Below are 17,199 nucleotides of genomic sequence, written 5' to 3'. Positions count from 1 at the left end.
CATGAACTGAACCGCCGTGGCTGCATCACACTTACTAACTGGCTCTGCCTCAACCCACTTTGTGAACTTGTCAACCGCCACCAAGAGGTGGGTCTTCTTATCCTTGGACCTTTTGAAAGGTCCAACCATATCAAGCCCCCAAACTGCAAACGGCCAAGTGATTGGAATCATCCTCAACTCTTGAGCCGGCACGTGAGCACGTCTTGAGAACTTCTGACAACCATCACATTTACTGACTAAGTCCTCTGCATCAGCATGAGCCGTCAGCCAATAAAAACCGTGACGAAAAGCTTTGGCCACAAGGGATTTTGAGCCGGCATGATGGCCACAATCCCCCTCGTGAATCTCTCATAAAATTTCTTGCCCTTCCTCACGGGAAACACAACGCTGAAAAGCCCCAGTGACACTGCGATGATGCAACTCGCCATTGGCAATTATCATTGACTTAGACCGCCGGGTTATTTGTCTGGCCAAAATTTCATCCTCAGGCAATTCTCCCCGGGTCATGTAAGCCAAGTATGGCACTGTCTAATCTGGGATAACATGAAGAGCCGCCACCAACTGTGGTTCAGGGTCTGGAACAGCCAAGTCTTCCTCTGTAGGTAACTTGACAGAAGGGTTATGCAGAATATCCAAGAAAGTATTAGGCGGCACCGGCTTTCGCTGAGAGCCCAGCCTGCTTAAGGCATCAGCTGCCTCGTTCTTTCTGCGGTCAATGTGCTCTACTTGGTAACCCTGAAAATGTCCGGCAATGGCATCAACTTCACGGCGATAAGCCGCCATGAGGGGGTCCTTGGAATCCCACTTGCCTGATACTTGTTGGGCCACCAAATCTGAGTCGCCAAAGCACCTTACCCGGCTTAAGCTCATCTCCTTAGCCATCCGAAGACCATGGAGCAAGGCCTCGTACTCAGCTGCATTGTTAGTACAGGGAAACATCAACCGTAGTACATAACAAAATTTGTCACCTCGAGGGGAAGCTAACACGACTCCAGCCCCCGAGCCCTCCAATTGCCTGGACCCGTCGAAGTGAATAGTCCAGTATGTGTTATCCGGTTTCTCTTCAGGCATCTGCAGCTCTGTCCAATCGTTGATGAAATCTACCAATGCTTGTGATTTGATAGCCGTGCATGGCACATACTTTAGACCATGAGGCCCAAGTTCAATGGCCCACTTAGCGACTCTTCCTGTGGCTTCTCTGTTTTGGATGATATCTCCTAAAGGAGCAGAACTAACCACAGTCATAGGGTGGCCCTGGAAATATTGCTTAAGCTTCCGGCTTGCCATGAATACCCCATAAACAAGCTTCTGCCAATGTGGATACCGTTGCTTGGACTCAATAAGTACTTCGCTGACGTAGTAAACCGGCCGCTGAACCGGATGTTCCTTACCCGCCTCCTTGCGCTCCACCATGATGGCCACACTGACGGCTCGTGTGTTAGCGTCTACATACAATAATAAGGGCTCCTTATCAACAGGAGCAGCAAGAAATGGCGGTTCAGCTAACTGTCTTTTCAAATCCTCAAAGGCGGTGTTGGCAGCATCACTCCAGACAAAATCATCTGTTTTCTTCATCATCTAATACAGCGGTATGGCCTTTTCACCCAACCGACTTACAAATCGACTTAAAGCAGCGATCCGACCCGCCAGACGCTGGACGTCATTTATACACGCCGGCTTAGCCAGAGAGGTGATTGCCTTGATCTTCTCCGGGTTAGCTTCAATGCCTCTATGAGAAACCAGAAAACCCGAGAGCTTGCCTGCAGGAACACCAAAGACACACTTGGCCGGGTTAAGCATCATCTTGTAGACCCGGAGATTACCAAAGGTCTCCCTCAGATTGTCTATCAAGGTCTCCTTCTCTCTGGATTTTACCACAATATCATCCACATAGGCATGAACGTTGCGCCCAATCTGATTATGAAAACAATTCTGTATGCACCGCTGGTAAGTCGCCTGGGCGCTCTTGAGCCCAAACGGCATAGACACATAACAGAAGGCTCCAAAAGGGGTAATGAACGCCGTCTTCTCTTGGTCCTTAACTGCCATTTTGATCTGATGGTATCCAGAGTAAGCATTCAAAAAACTTCAATGCTCACAACCCGCCGTAGCATCAATAATTTGATCAATACGGGGGAGAGCAAAAGGATCAGCCGGACAAGCCTTGTTTAAATCCGTATAATCCACACACATACGCCAGGTGCCGTTCTTCTTGAGCACGAGCACCGGGTTAGCTAGCCATTCTGGATGAATGACTTCAACGATGAACCCGGCCGCCAAGAGCCGGGCTACTTCCTCACCAATGGCTTTCCGCCTCTCCTCATTAAACCGCCGGAGAAATTGCTTGATTGGCTTAAATTTTGGATCAATATTAAGAGTGTGCTCAGCGAGTTCTCTTGGTACACCCGGCATGTCAGAAGGTTTCCATGCAAAGATGTCCCGGTTCTCACGGATGAACTCGATGAGCGTGCTTTCCTATTTAGGATCCAGATTGGCACTGATGCTGAACTGCTTAGATGAGTCGCCTGGCACAAAGTCAATAAGCTTAGTCTCATCGGCCGACTTAAACTTCATTAGCGGCTCATGCTCCGTGGTCGGCTTTTTCAAAGACGTCATATCTGCCGGGTCAACATTATCCTTGTAAAACTTTAATTCCTCTGTCGCACAAACAGATTCAGCGTAAGCAGCGTCACCTTCCTCGCACTCCAAGGCTATCTTTCGGCTGCCATGAACCGTAATGGTCCCATTGTGACCCGGCCTCTTGAGCTGCAAATATACGTAACACGGCCGTGCCATGAACTTGGCGTAAGCCGACAACCCAAATAAAGCATGGTACGGACTTCTTATTTTGACCACCTCAAAAGTCAGTTTTTCTGCCCTATGGTTGTACTCATCTCCAAAGGCTACTTCCAGCTTGATCTTACCAACTGGATACGCCGACTTACCGGGCACCACACCATGGAAAACAGTATTGGACTGGTTGAGGTTTTTATCAGTTAATCCCATACGACGGAATGTCTCATAATAGAGGATGTTGATGCTACTACCTCCGTCCATGAGTACCTTAGTGAATTTATACCCACCAACTTGAGGAGCCACCACCAAGGCCAGGTGACCTGGATTATCAACCCGGGGAGGGTGATCTTCCCTACTCCATACAATCGGCTGCTCAGACCATCGCAAGTAACGTGGAACTGCCGGCTCAACAGTGTTCACAGCCCTCTTATGAAGCTTCTGGTCTCACTTGCACAAACTGGTAGTAAACACATGATACTGTCCACTGCTGAGCTGCTTTGGATGGGTCTGGTATCCCCCCTGCTGCTGCTGCTAATTACCCTGGCCAGATTGCTGGTTAAAACCACCTTGATTACCTTGAGGATTCTGAAAATTGGAATTTGAACCGCCGCCCGGGCCATGAAAGCCGCCGCCACCTGAGCCGCCGCCCTGCCCATTGTTACCATTGAACATGTTGGAATTCTTGAAAGCTTTCATGATCGCGCAGTCTTTCCATAGATGAGTGGCCGGCTTCTCCCTAGAGCCATGCCTTTGGCAGGGCTCATTTAACAACTGCTCAAGCGTCGGGCCTGACCCGCCAGACCGGGGAGGCTGTCTCCCCTTACGTCGGTGATTGCTACCCTGCGTGTTGGTGTTGGCCACAAACTCCATACCATCATCAGCCTTACGCTTATTACCTCCCTGACTCGCCGGGTTATGCTGAGGGCCCTTGCCGTTGCCATTCTTCTTTCCCTTCCCTGTCTTTTCCTCATCAGACGCGGTATCCTTGGTACTATCAGAGTCGGCGTACTTGACCAGAGCCGCCATCAGCGTACCCATATCGTTGCAATCGCGCTTGAGCCGCCCAAGCTTCATCTTCAGGGGCGCAAAACGACAATTTTGCTCCAACATTAAGACCGCAGAGCCGGCATCCATCTTATCAGACGAATGTATTATTTCCTTGACCCAGCGTACCCAATGGGTTGTAGACTCGCCTTCTTGCTGCTTGCAGTTAGTCAAATCCACAATTGACATAGATTGCCTACATGTATATTTGAAGTTTTGGATGAACCGGGCTTTCAGCTCTGCCCATGACCCGATGGAATTAGGTGGCAGTCCCTTCAACCAAGTGCGGGCAGTCCCATCCAACATCATGGTGAAGTATTTGGCCATTGCCGCTTCGCTGACCTCCAGCAACTCCATAGCCATCTCGTAGCTTTCAATCCATGCTCCGGGCTGTAAATCAGCCATGTAATTAGGTACCTTCCTAGGTCCTTTGAAATCCTTGGGCAGACGTTTGTTACGGAGAGCCGGCACCAGACAAGGGACACCTCCGGTCCTCGTAGCTATGCCTGCCTCGATAGAAGCCGTCGGATAAACCGGGAAGGGTTGGTAAGCTGTCAGCTGAGCCGCCTGCTCCGCCTCTTGACGTGCTCTGTCTTGGTCTACCGCGTTAAAGGCTCCATTATGCGCCGGGCCATGGCCAGCTGGCAAGTCACGGCACCGGACGTTGCTTGAGCCGGCCGCTGAAACCATGTGTCTGCTATAACTTGGGCTCCGGCTTGGACGAGGGGTTGAATGAATCCTGTCCCGGCTATATGAATATACCTCCTGTTGTGCCAAAGCCATCTGAAGAAGTTCTCTGACCCTGCGGGTTTCGACCGCCGTTGGGGAGTCACCCTCGACTGGGAGAGCCGCCAGTCGCGCCGCTGCAGCGATCATGTTTTCCAACGGATTGGAATAATGACCCGGTGGTATTGGCACGTATTGAGGTGGGGCAGTATTCACACGGGGAGGCCCCATCACTTGCGACTGAACCGGCGTTCCACCCCCGGGTGCCGTGATTTCTGGCGGGTTACTGGGCGCTGCACCGGGCGTGTTGAAGAGGTTTCGAGGATCATAAACCGGAGGGAGACGAGATTGAGCCTTCTGACGCCTCCTTCTCATGACCTCATTGGATGCGTTCTGATCCATCGTGAGCCGGAAAGACTGCGCCTGAATCAGTTGAGTCTGGGCGTCCAGAGCCGCCCGTTCTGCAGCCATCCTGATTCCTTCCGCTGCCAGATCTTCCTTGGCTCGTGCTATATCCAGCTTTAACTGTGCCACCTCCGCATCATGTTGAGCTTGATCCACTGGGACGACCATGGCGGTTAGCAGGGCAGTCATCTTATCCGTGAGATCCATCAGCACCTGAGCCGGCGAGTGCACAGGGCCTCCTGCCCCAGCGGCGGAGTTTTGAACAGGTTGCGTGCCGGCCATGAAGATTCCAACCCGGCTTGGCGGCTCAAAAGGGTCCGGAATACTGTCGCCATCGGAACAACTCCCGAGCCTGCCGTCTCGAAGTCGATACAACGAGTCCGTCTCACCTGTGGATGATTCATCATCAGAGCAGATGGCCGTCTCATCGCTAGATCTAGATCCTTCAGAGAGTCCTCCGTGGATGCATCCCACGAAAGCACGCTGAGCCGTCTCGATGAGGTCGGTGCAGATGTCCGGCTCAGGGCCCGGCTCGCCGATCTTGCCAATGAAAACGTGGATTCCGCTGAAGGGGACCCGGTACCCGTACTCGATTGAGCCGGCGTCGGGGCCCCAGCCTGCGTCGTTGATGTAGAGCTTGCCGCGACGACTCTTGGTCATCCGGCCCACAGTGTATCCCTTGAGCCCTTCGAAGCTGCCCTTCAAGAACTCAAATCTACCGTGTGCTGGCCCCACGGTGGGCGCCAACTGTCGTGGAATAGTCACGGCAGATGCCCTTGTGAAAGGACTTAGTCGTGGAGCCATCGCAACTAGGAAGCTTAAAGGGGTTAAAGCGGGACAAAGGACACGAGAGTTATACTGGTTCGGCCCCTTACGGTGAAGGTAAAAGCCTACTCCAGTTGAGGTGGAATTACTAGGGTTTCGATGACCAGGGAGCGAATCCGCTATGCCTGGCTACCGATTTGATGTTATCTCCCTTAAGCCGCCGGCGGGTCATCCCTTTATATACACGGGTTGACGCCCCGCGGCCTACAGAGTCCCGGCCGGCTTATAAATAGTATCCGGCTCGGTAACTAGTTAATCTTGCCTTACAACACAAGTCACGCCATTACGGCGGTTTATCACTACGGGCCTTAAGTCGCCTACGGGCTTTAGGCCCTTTATTGAACCGCCATCTTCAAGCTTGATATTGGGCTTCATATAATGAATTGCTATAGCGTAACCCGGCTCCTCCTGGGCGGGTTACACCATTAGTTATATCCCCAACAGATGACTAGAGGGATGTCCATCTAAGTGGGAGTTCTTAAGTAATATGATTAAATTGAACTTTAATTTATCATGAACTTAGTCCTGATAGTATTTGCATAACTATGTTGTAGATCAATAGCTCGCGATGTTGCTCCCCGTTTATTTTGATATGTTCCTAGAGAAAAAACTATGTTGAAAGATGTTCGTAGTAATGATGCGGACTTGGTCCGTGATCTGAGGATTATCCTCATTGCTGCACAGAAGAATTAAGTCCTTCATGCACCGCTAGGTGACGGACCTATTGCAGGAGCATATGCAGACGTTATGAACGTTTGGCAAAGCTCGGTATGATGACTACTTGATAGTTTAGTGCACCATACTTTACGACTTAGACCCGGGACTTCAAAAATGTTTTGAACGCCACAGAGCATATGAGATGTTCCAAGAGTTGAAATTGGTATTTCAAACTCATGCCCATGTCTAGAGGTATGAGACCTCTGACAGTACTTTGCCTACAAGATGAAGGAGAATAGCTCAACCAGTGAGCATGTGCTCAGATTGTCTGAGTACTACAATTGCTTGAATCAAGTGGGAGTTAATCTTCCAGATAAGATAGTAATTGACAAAGTTCTCTAGTCACTATCACCAAGTTACTAGAACTTAGTGATGAACTATAATATGCAAGGGATGACGAAAGTAATTCCCAAGCTCTTCGTGATGCTGAAATCGACGAAGGTAGAAATCAAGAAAAGCATCAAGTGTTGATGGTTGACAAGACCACTAGTTTCAAGAAAAGGGCAAATGGAAGAAGGGGAACTTCAAGAAGAACAGCAAGCAAGTTGTTGCTCAAGTGAAGAAGCCCAAGTCTGGACCTAAGCCTGAGACTGAGTGCTTCTACTGCAAAGGGACTGGTCACTGGAAGCTGAACTGCCCCAAGTATTTGGCGGATAAGAAGGATGGCAAGGTGAACAAAGGTATATTGGACATACATGTTATTGATGTGTACTTTACTAGTGTTTATAGCAACCCCTCGGTATTTGATACTAGTTTAGTTGCTAAGAGTAGTAACTTGAAACGGGAGTTGCAGAATGAACAGAGACTAGTTAAGGGTGAAGTGACGATGTGTGTTGGAAGTAGTTCCAAGAATGATATGATCATCATCGCACACTCCCTATACTTTCGGGATTAGTGCACTAGTAGAAAAAGGGTCAAATGTCAACCACATTAGTGCCGGTTTGCTTCTGAGCCGGCACTAATGTGTGCATTAGTGTCGGTTCCAACGGCTAGCCAGCCGCTTTCATTAGTACCGGTTCGTGGCCGACCTTTAGCACCGGTTCGTGCCACGGACCGGTACTAAAGTGAGTGGTGGCAGGATGTTGTCAGTCCGGGGCCCCTCCAGCACCTTTAGTACCGGTTCGTAGCACGAACCGGTGCTAAAGGTCGTCGTACATAAGCCCTTCGTCCACCCGAGCTCGCTCTATTCTTCCCCTTTCCCCTCTTCTCTCTGTTCTTCCCTCTTCCTCTCGAGCTCATCACACATTTTGCCCAAAATTTGTCAAGATTTGAAGGCCCCCATCCATTCAAATGATCACAAAGGTTAGCAACTTTGTCCTTTCATCTCTCATTGCTAGATTAGCTCTTGCAAAGCTTTGTATAGTGATTAATTTATGAGTTTAGTAATTTGGTAGAAAATATATGTGCTAGTATTTGATTTATATGCAATTTGTGGTCAAAACTAACACTTAGTTTGCATATGTAGGTGTGGTTTACTTAGTGCCTTCTAAATCTCCGTCGTAACCACAGTCGATCGCCCGCACCGTTCCGTCGCCGGCACCACCTTCTGGTGAGCCTCTTGTTCATGAATGTTTTACATTACCAAATTGATGTTTGTGTGATTTGGATATATAGTTACTCGTATAATTATCTTACCCGTACGTTGTTTGTTATACATAGTGCCATGGTTTTGATATCCGTCCCTGTCGGCCCTCGTCCTTGTTATGATTCAGATGTGGTATATTCTCTTTTAAAACTAGTTGTTGCATTTCGTGTTTATGACAAATTATGCCCATCAAGTTGACATAGACATTTTTGTCTAGGAGGTTTGTGAACCGGAAATTCCAACCGACCCTATTGTCGAGAGGTTAAATTTAGTTGAAAGAGAAAACGAGTATTTGAAAGAAAAATTGAAAAGAATTGAGGGGGAGAAGATGGAATTGGAGTTTCATGTTGCCGATGTCGTCGATGATCACAAGATCAAGATGGAGAAAATGCGCTTGAAGATTATAAAGATTAGAAAATATGCCATTGATAGTGAGGCTTGGTATCATTATGCTGTTGGATCAATTGTTACCTTAGTTGCGATCTTGATCGCATTTGTTGTTGCATTTAAATTCTTTAGTTAGAGAGTTATTTGTTTGTTGCATTTAAGTCTTGTATGAACTTTATGTATGAACTTGTACTAATTCTATTCAGTGTTGTGTAATGAAGATGAGCCGACAATGGATGTACGATGACCGATGCTCTCCCGAGTTCATTAATGGCGTGCAAACTTTTCTGCTTGCGGCTGAGGCAAACAAGCGGGCGGATGGTTTTATGCCTTGTCCATGTTGAATGATCACAATTACTCTACGTCAAGAACCATTCACGTCCACCTATTTAAGTCCGGTTTCATGCCCCACTATAATGTTTGGACCAAGCACGGAGAAAGAGGGGTTATGATGGAAGACAATGAAGAAGAAGAGGACGATGACAACTATCCTGGCCATGGGTTCCCTGAATACGATGATACAACAATGGGGGAAGAAGCTGAGCCGGCAATGCGCGAAGAAGCTGAAGAAGAGGCATCAGATGAGCCCGTTGATGATCTAGGTCGGGCCATTGCCGATGCAAAGAGAAACTGCGCAAGTGATTTGGAGAAGAAGAAGTTGCAGCACATGTTAGAGGATCACAAGAAACTGTTGTACCCGAATTGCGAAGCTGACAAGAAAAAGTTGGGCACCACACTAGAATTGCTGCAATGGAAGGCAGAGAATGGTGTATCTGACAAGGGATTTGGAAAGTTGCTGGTAATGATAAAGAATATGCTTCCAAAGGACAACGAATTGCCCGAGAGTACGTACGAAGCAAAGAAGGCTGTCTGCCCTCTAGGGTTAGAGGTGCAGAAGATACATGCATGCCCTAATGACTGCATCCTCTACCGCGGTGAGTATGAGGATTTGAACGCTTGCCCGGTATGCGGTGCATTGCGCTATAAGATCAGGCGCGATGACCCTGGTGATGTCGAGGGCGAGCGCCCCAGGAAGAAGATTCCTGCCAAGGTGATGTGGTATGCTCCTATAATACCACGGTTGAAACGTTTGTTCCAAAACAAAGAGCATGCCAAGGCGATGCGATGGCACAGAGAAGACCGTAAGAAAGACGGAAAGTTGAGAGTACCCGCTGACGGGTCGCAGTGGAGAAAAATTGAGAGAAAGTACGGGAAGGAGTTTGCAGATGACGCAAGGAACGTATGGTTTGGTCTAAGCGCAGATGGCATTAATCCTTTTGGGGAGCAGAGCAGCTACCATAGCACCTGGCCTGTGACTCTATGTTTGTATAACCTTCCTCCTTGGTTGTGCATGAAGCGGAAGTTCATTATGATGCCAGTGCTCATCCAAGGCCTAAGCAACCCGACAACAACATTGATGTGTACCTAAGGCCATTAGTTGAAGAACTCTTACAGCTGTGGAATGGAACAGGTGTACGTGCGTGGGATGAGCACATGGGGGAAGAATTTGACCTAAAGGCCTTGCTGTTCGTGACCATCAATGATTGGCCTGCTCTCAGTACCCTTTCAGGACAGACAAACAAGGGATACCGCGCATGCACGCACTGTTTGGATGATACCGACAGTATATATTTGGACAATTGTAGGAAGAATGTGTACCTGGGACATCGTCGATTTCTTCCGAGCAGGCATCCCGTAAGAAAGAAAGGCAAGCATTTCAAAGGTGAGGCGGATCACCGGACGAAGCCTTGCCACCGTACTGGTGCTGATGTACATGATATGGTCAAGGATTTGAAGGTAGTCTTTGGAAAGGGTCCTGGTGGACAACCTATTCCGAATGACGCTGACGGACGCGCACCCATGTGGAAGAAGAAATCTATATTTTGGGACCTGCCCTATTGGAAAGATCTAGAGGTCCGCTCTGCAATCGACGTGATGCACGTGACGAAGAATCTTTGCGTGACCCTGCTTGGCTTCTTGGGCGTGTATGGGAAGACAAAAGATACACCTGAGGCACTGGAGGACCAGCAACGTATGCATGGAAAAGACGGCATACATCAGGGTCATGCCAGCTATGCTCTTACCAAAGAAGAGAAGGAAATCTTCTTTGAATGCCTGCTCAGTATTAAGGTACCATCTGGCTTCTCGTCGAATATAAAGGGAATAATAAACATGGCAGAGAAAAAGTTCCAGAACCTAAAGTCTCATGACTGCCACGTGATTATGATGCAACTGCTTCCGGTTGCATTGAGGGGGCTTCTACCGGATAACGTTCGATTAGCCATTGTGAAGCTATGTGCATTCCTCAATGCAATCTCTCAGAAGGTAATCGATCCAGAAATCATACCAAGGTTAGAGAATGATTTGGTGCAATGTCTTGTCAGTTTTGAGTTGGTGTTCCCACCATCCTTCTTCAACATCATGACGCACGTCCTAGTTCACCTATGCGAAGAGATTAGCGTTTTGGGTCTTGTATTTCTACACAATATGTTCCCCTTTGATAGGTTCATGGGAGTCTTAAAGAAATATGTTCATAACCATGCTAGGCCAGAAGGAAGCATCTCCAAGGGCCATGAAAATGAGGAGGTCATTGAGTTTTGTATTGACTTTATTCCTAAACCTTAAGCCGACTGGTGTTCCTGAATCGCGGCATAAGGGCAGACTGGATGGAAAAGGCACGCTAGGAGGGAATCAAAAAATATGTATGGACAGACATTCTCTCACAGAAGCACACTACACAGTTATACAGAATTCCGCCTTGGTGGCTCCATATATGGACGAACACAAGAATTTTCTATGCTCCAAACACCCGGAGCGGTCTGATGACTGGATTACACGTGAACAAACCAAGAGTTTCGCCGGCTGGTTCCAGACACGTACCATGCATGACGCCTCTATTGAAGATGACCTGTACTCGCTGTCCCAGTTACCATCTATGAATATAATGACTTTCAAAGGGTACGAGATAAATGGTAATACATTTTACACGATCGCCCAAGATAAGAAGAGCACCAACCAAAACAGTGGTGTCCGCTTTGATGCAACAACCAAGACGGGAAAGGAAACATATTATGGTTACATAGAGGAGATATGGGAACTTGACTATGGACGTGATTTGAAGGTCCCTTTGTTTCGGTGCAAACGGGTCAGTATGACATGATATGGGGTAACGGAAGACCTGCAGTATGGAATGACAACAGTGGATCTCAACAATCTTGCGTATGCAGACGAACCATTCGTCCTAGCTAATGATGTGGCACAGGTTTTCTATGTGAAGGATATGTCTACCAAGCCGAGAAAAAGAAAAGATAAGGAAGCGAATGCATCATACAATGAGCCAAAGTGCCACATAGTTCTTTCTGGGAAGAGAAACATCGTGGGAGTGGATGACAAGACAGACATGTCAGAAGATTATGAAAAGTTTGATGAAATTGCTTCATTCACAGTGAATATTGACCCGAGCATCCAGTTAAATGATGAAGATTTTCCATGGCTACGACGCAAAGGGACATACGCGAAGAAAAAGTTTCACACCCAAAGATCTTGGATGTGATCGGCTTCACTATCATCAATTTCTTCTGTGTTTCACACCCAGGAGGGAATCTATGTAATAGTTAGGGTAGTTATGTGTTTTGGCATTTGAAACGCGAAGAAATTTTATGTGCAAACAAATTCTTTCATGCATTTACTGATTTTTTCAGCTAAATGACCCTGAAATTGAAAAGCATTTCAAATGAACTCAGAAAAGGTTGAAAGTTGGCATGGTATCATAATTTCACCCACATAGCATGTGCAAAAAAGTAGAGAGGGTTACCGCAAAAACTGGATGCACTTCGTGTATAAAATGGACAATCTCTTTCGAAGTATCAGGGTTTCGGACGAAAACTCATCCGTTACAAAGGGATTTCATTTTTTAAATAACCTAAGCATTACCAAATTGAATATAATGATAAAACACACTAATATTAAACATAAGAAAAAAGAATCACTGAAAATCTATTTTCAAAGTTAAGTTATTCACAAACTAGTGATTCACACAAATTTCAAATAATTCAAAATGTAAACTATTCAAATTTGTAAACTACCGGCATTAACAGAAACTTTGTAATTTTTTGTACCTAAAGCAAAAATATTCCCAAAGAAACTCTAAATACAGCAAAAAACAACTCAAAAATAAATAAACCAAAAATAAATAAAGCAAAAAAATAAGAAAATAAAAAAGCCCACCTACTGGGCCAGAGCGGCCTGCATACGACTAGAAACCCAACCTGTAGTTGGGCCAGGATGTAGGCCCGCAAGCCCAGTAGGCCCACAGGCAGAGTAGGAGAGGTAGGCCCAGAAGGCCTGCTATTGAGAGGAGCTCAATGCAGTGCCCGCGTCGGGGCTTATAAACTGGTCCTGGCGCTCCTCAACTAGCGAGGTGGGACTAAACTTCTGCGCCCCTCGCCTGGCAGCGCACACCCTTTAGTACCGGGTGGTGGCTCCAACCGGTACTAAAGGGGGTTCTTTAGTACCGGTTGGTGCCACCACCCGGTACTAAAGGGGTGCGCTTCCCGCCGCTTGGGCTGGCCAAATTTGACCTTTAGTACCGGTTGGTGGCTCCAACCGGTACTAAAGGCCCATCCTATATAAGCAGCACTTAGAAATTTCGTCAGTTTTCATCTGCTTCTTCTCCTCTGCCCCGTCGCCCGCCGCCCCCGTCGCTGCCCCCGTCGACGCCCCCGTCGCCGCCCCGTCCCCGTCGTCGCCGCCCCGGCCGTCCCCCGTCCCCGTCGTCACCGCCCCGTCCCCGTCGCCGCCCCCCGTCGCCTCGCCTCGCCGGTGAGCGCCTGCCCCGGCCGCCATGTCCACACACACACACATTGTTAATTAGTTGTAAAATTGTTAGTAATTTTTATGTTTTTAGTTATAGAAATGTTAGAATTTTTTTTGTTTTCTAGTTATAGAAATATTATTAGAAATGTTAGAAATTTTTCTCTTTTTTAGTTATAGAAATATTAGAAATGTTAGTTATATAGAAATGTTATAAATTTTTCTGTTTTTAAGTTATAGAAATATTTATAGAAATGTTAGCAATTTTTTCTGTTTTTTAGTTATAGAAATATTAGAAATGTTATAGAAATATTAGTTATATATATAGAAATGTTAGAAATTTTAGAATTAGTTTAGTTAGATGAATTAGATTAATGTCAAATTGTTAGAATTTGCATATAGAATTTTAGTTATCACAATCCAATCATTTAAAAAATGTTATTCTTTGCGGGCATATAGTATTTGTGCTCGACGATGCCCGTCCCGCATCCTCGCCGTCGACCCGTTCGCGACGACGTCCGGCTGACCCATGTCCGGGATTGGGCTCCGCCGGGCTGGCACTGGGAGGTGCTACCTGGAGGGGCGCGCCGCTTGGTGAGGAACCCGGCCTTGGGTCCCGTCGTCGATCCTGATCTCCTTTGGTGGCGTTCGCGTGGGCCACATTCGGTGCAGAGGGAGCCGGCCCCGCCGGAGGTGGTGCGTCCTCGTGTCAGGGAGGAGGACGAGCACGTCCATCGCTACATGGCTGCTATGGACGTCAGGTTCTCCAATACCTGGTAGGTTCTTTGGGCAGATGACCGGAGATATGATCCTGTGATGGTTCCTTGTCTTTGGGTGTCCACCGCCCGCGCCCCAGGAACCGCGAGTGGCCTAGATTCTTCTATAGTATTCGATCTTTATTAGCTACCTAGCCAGTGATGTATTCGAGATTATATATTATTCGAGATGATGTATTCGAGATTATATATTATTCGAGATGATGTATTCGAGATTATATATTATTCGAGACGATGTATTCGAGATTATATATTATTCGAGACGATGTATTCGAGATTATATATTATTCGAGACGATGCATATTATGTACTATATGATTCAGTTTTTCCTTATTGATTGCATCCATATATTGTAATTTGAATACTTAATTGTTTTATATTTCTTCTGTATTAGTTAAATAAAAGATATGGCGGACAATACCGGCAGAGAGGGAGAAGAGGCCCTGTTCGAGATCATACGCAGCCCTAGCAGGCCAGATGATCTGAATGAAGCAAATGACGGCTCCCAATATCTGAACAATACCGGGGAGGGTGATGATAAGATATTCGATCTCGATGACCGAGCTGATGAAGTCATGAACTATGATTATGATTATGATGACGCAGACAATGATTATGATGACAAATACAATGTTGATCTTGAAATAACAAAGACTACCGGCGAGGTATATTTATATAAGCAGGCATCTAGTGATCATCACAGGTTTTTTTATTTGAAGATATATTAACGAATCGATCTTTCTTCTTTCAGCCCTCCGGATCGAGCAAATCTGCTTCTACAGACAGCAGGACAAAGCGCGGCCCGAGCAAAAAGTTGAAGGAGGGTGTAAAGTACAACATCGATTCCATCAAAGCTAGTGGCGAACCCCTCACGCCTAAGAACATTGCGAGCAAGTTCGTTCGTTAGTGCGGAGTTCTTGTGAAGGACCAACTCCCGATCTCCATTCAAGAATGGAAAGAGCCAAAAACTAAACGCCCAGATGTTACTTGGGTCGACGACAGAGCAAAACAAAAGCTTTGGGAATCTCTGATGGAACATTTCACCCTACCAGATTATTTCACTGATGCAGATGTGCAGAAAGTCAAGGACGCTGCTCTTAAGAAGATGGCAATTGCATTCAACACCCACAAGAAAACTGTATGGGCCAACTACCTCGCTGCAGAAAGGAAGACTCCAGAATTCAAGGGAACACTGGAGAAGCAAAGAGAACACTGGCCCGCTTTCGTGAATTTCAAGGAATTAGAATTATCTAAGGAACGGTTGAGAAAAAACAAGGCCAATGCCGCAAAAAAGACGCAGTTCCATAGGCTGGGTCCAGGTGGCTACGCGGTGGCAATGCCTAAGTGGGATAAGTCTGAGAAAGAGATGGAGGATGCAGGGGTCACTCCGGTTACTAGGAGCTGGCCCCCCAGGTGCAGAACTTGGTTCTATGTGCATGGGGGGCGTTGGACCCGAAGACAGGCCTGGTTTCGAAGAAGGCAAGTCTAAATGGAGCAGAACAAAAGTTACTTGACGCAATAGAAGATGCTCGAAAGGGGGTGTTCACGCCCAACAGAGAGAACGGCGAGCTTACGCGCGCCCTGGGAAATCCTGAACACCCGGGAAGAACACGAGGCAAGGGCGTTATTCCCTGGTATGAGGGCTTTTCGGAATGGAACGACGACTACAGGACCCGTGCAAGAAAGAAGATGGAGGAGGAGAAGAAGAGGAAGCTGGAGGAGGAGCAGAGGAAGCAGGACGCGGAACGCCTTCAAGGCCTAGAAGCAAGGCACACGGACTTGGCACTCAAATTCCAGCAACAGCAGCAGCAGATCGACTCACTTAGTCAGGAAAGGGGGTCTCAGCAGCGGCAGCAGCAAGCGGATGATCATCCAGCATTGGATAGCACCATCCCATCCATGCCGAGAAGCAGCGTTGGTTCCGCCCCGGGCGACGCACTGCTGGATACATACCCTGTGGATGACATCATAGAGAACACTAACTATGAGCTACACTTCAAAATGAAGAACATATCCATGAAGGTGGCGGACGCCGTTGCTTTTACACCTACCCCCGAAGCAACCTTCCATGGCGCCTCGATTCCAGAGGGCTATGCTCGTGTCTTGGTTGATGAGGTGGTGGACCCATATTCGGGGCTAGATCTTGACATTCCTGGAGGTGACGACGAGCACACACTGGGAGAGGCCATACATCGTATCATCCTATGGAGAAAGGATTGCATCATCTTTCAAAGTCCACCGACACCGCGTCTGCCGACTCCTCCTCGAAGTCCGCCATCGTGTCAGCAGACTCCCGCTCCTCCAAGTCCGCCACCGTGTCAGGCCACACCTCATGCTTCAAGTCCGGAACAGCGTTAGGCCACACCTCCTGCTTCAAGTCCGACACCGTGTCAGGCCACACCTCCTGCTTCAAGTCCGGCACAGCGTCAGGCCACTCCTCCTGCTCCAACTAAGCCACGTCAGCCGTCTCCGCCGCCTAAGCAATCGCAGAAGAGACACGGCGCAGCTATGGTGCGTAGCGGTACGAGTCGAGGTAGTACAGAAAGTACAGGCGGAGACAAGCGATATAAATATGGTCCAAGCAGCCTCGCTCCTCTTCCTCGGAGGCCTTACGACATGACCGAGGAGCAAAACGATGCAATAGTGCGGGCCGAAGTGGACGCTCATTTTCGACCGAAACCGGCAACGCTGCCGAGGGAGAAAGTGCCTGAGGAAAAGATTGACCACTTCATTCATATGGCTAGACCACCAGCTCCCAAGCCTGTTGACTCAGACTATGAGCACCAAATCAAGAAGGCACATCGAGCACGGCTACAGAAAGAAGCGAGCTCGAGCTCGAGCTAACAAGCAGCTGTCAAAAAATGCGAGAAAACCGTTCCCCAGCTGGGAGAACAGGCGGCGCAATCGACCCCCCCGCTTGTTGTGCCAACAACACATGAGAGTACGCGCGCCCAATATTATTGTGGGCAAACCGTTTACGTTCCCGAGCTGGGCGATGTGGTAATAACCGAGGAGCATATAATGCAGGCTGAAATGCTCAAGATCACCGTTGGACAACTCCTCGAGATTGAGCCCATGCCTCCGCTTAGAGAGGAGGAAATAAAACGGAAATATGTCCGGGGACAA

This window comes from Aegilops tauschii, chromosome 7 (genome assembly GCF_002575655.3).
Source record: "Aegilops tauschii subsp. strangulata cultivar AL8/78 chromosome 7, Aet v6.0, whole genome shotgun sequence".
In the NCBI taxonomy this organism is placed as follows: domain Eukaryota; kingdom Viridiplantae; phylum Streptophyta; class Magnoliopsida; order Poales; family Poaceae; genus Aegilops; species Aegilops tauschii.
The sequence above is the reverse complement of the archived record's forward strand: the minus strand, read 5'-3'. Positions refer to the sequence as shown.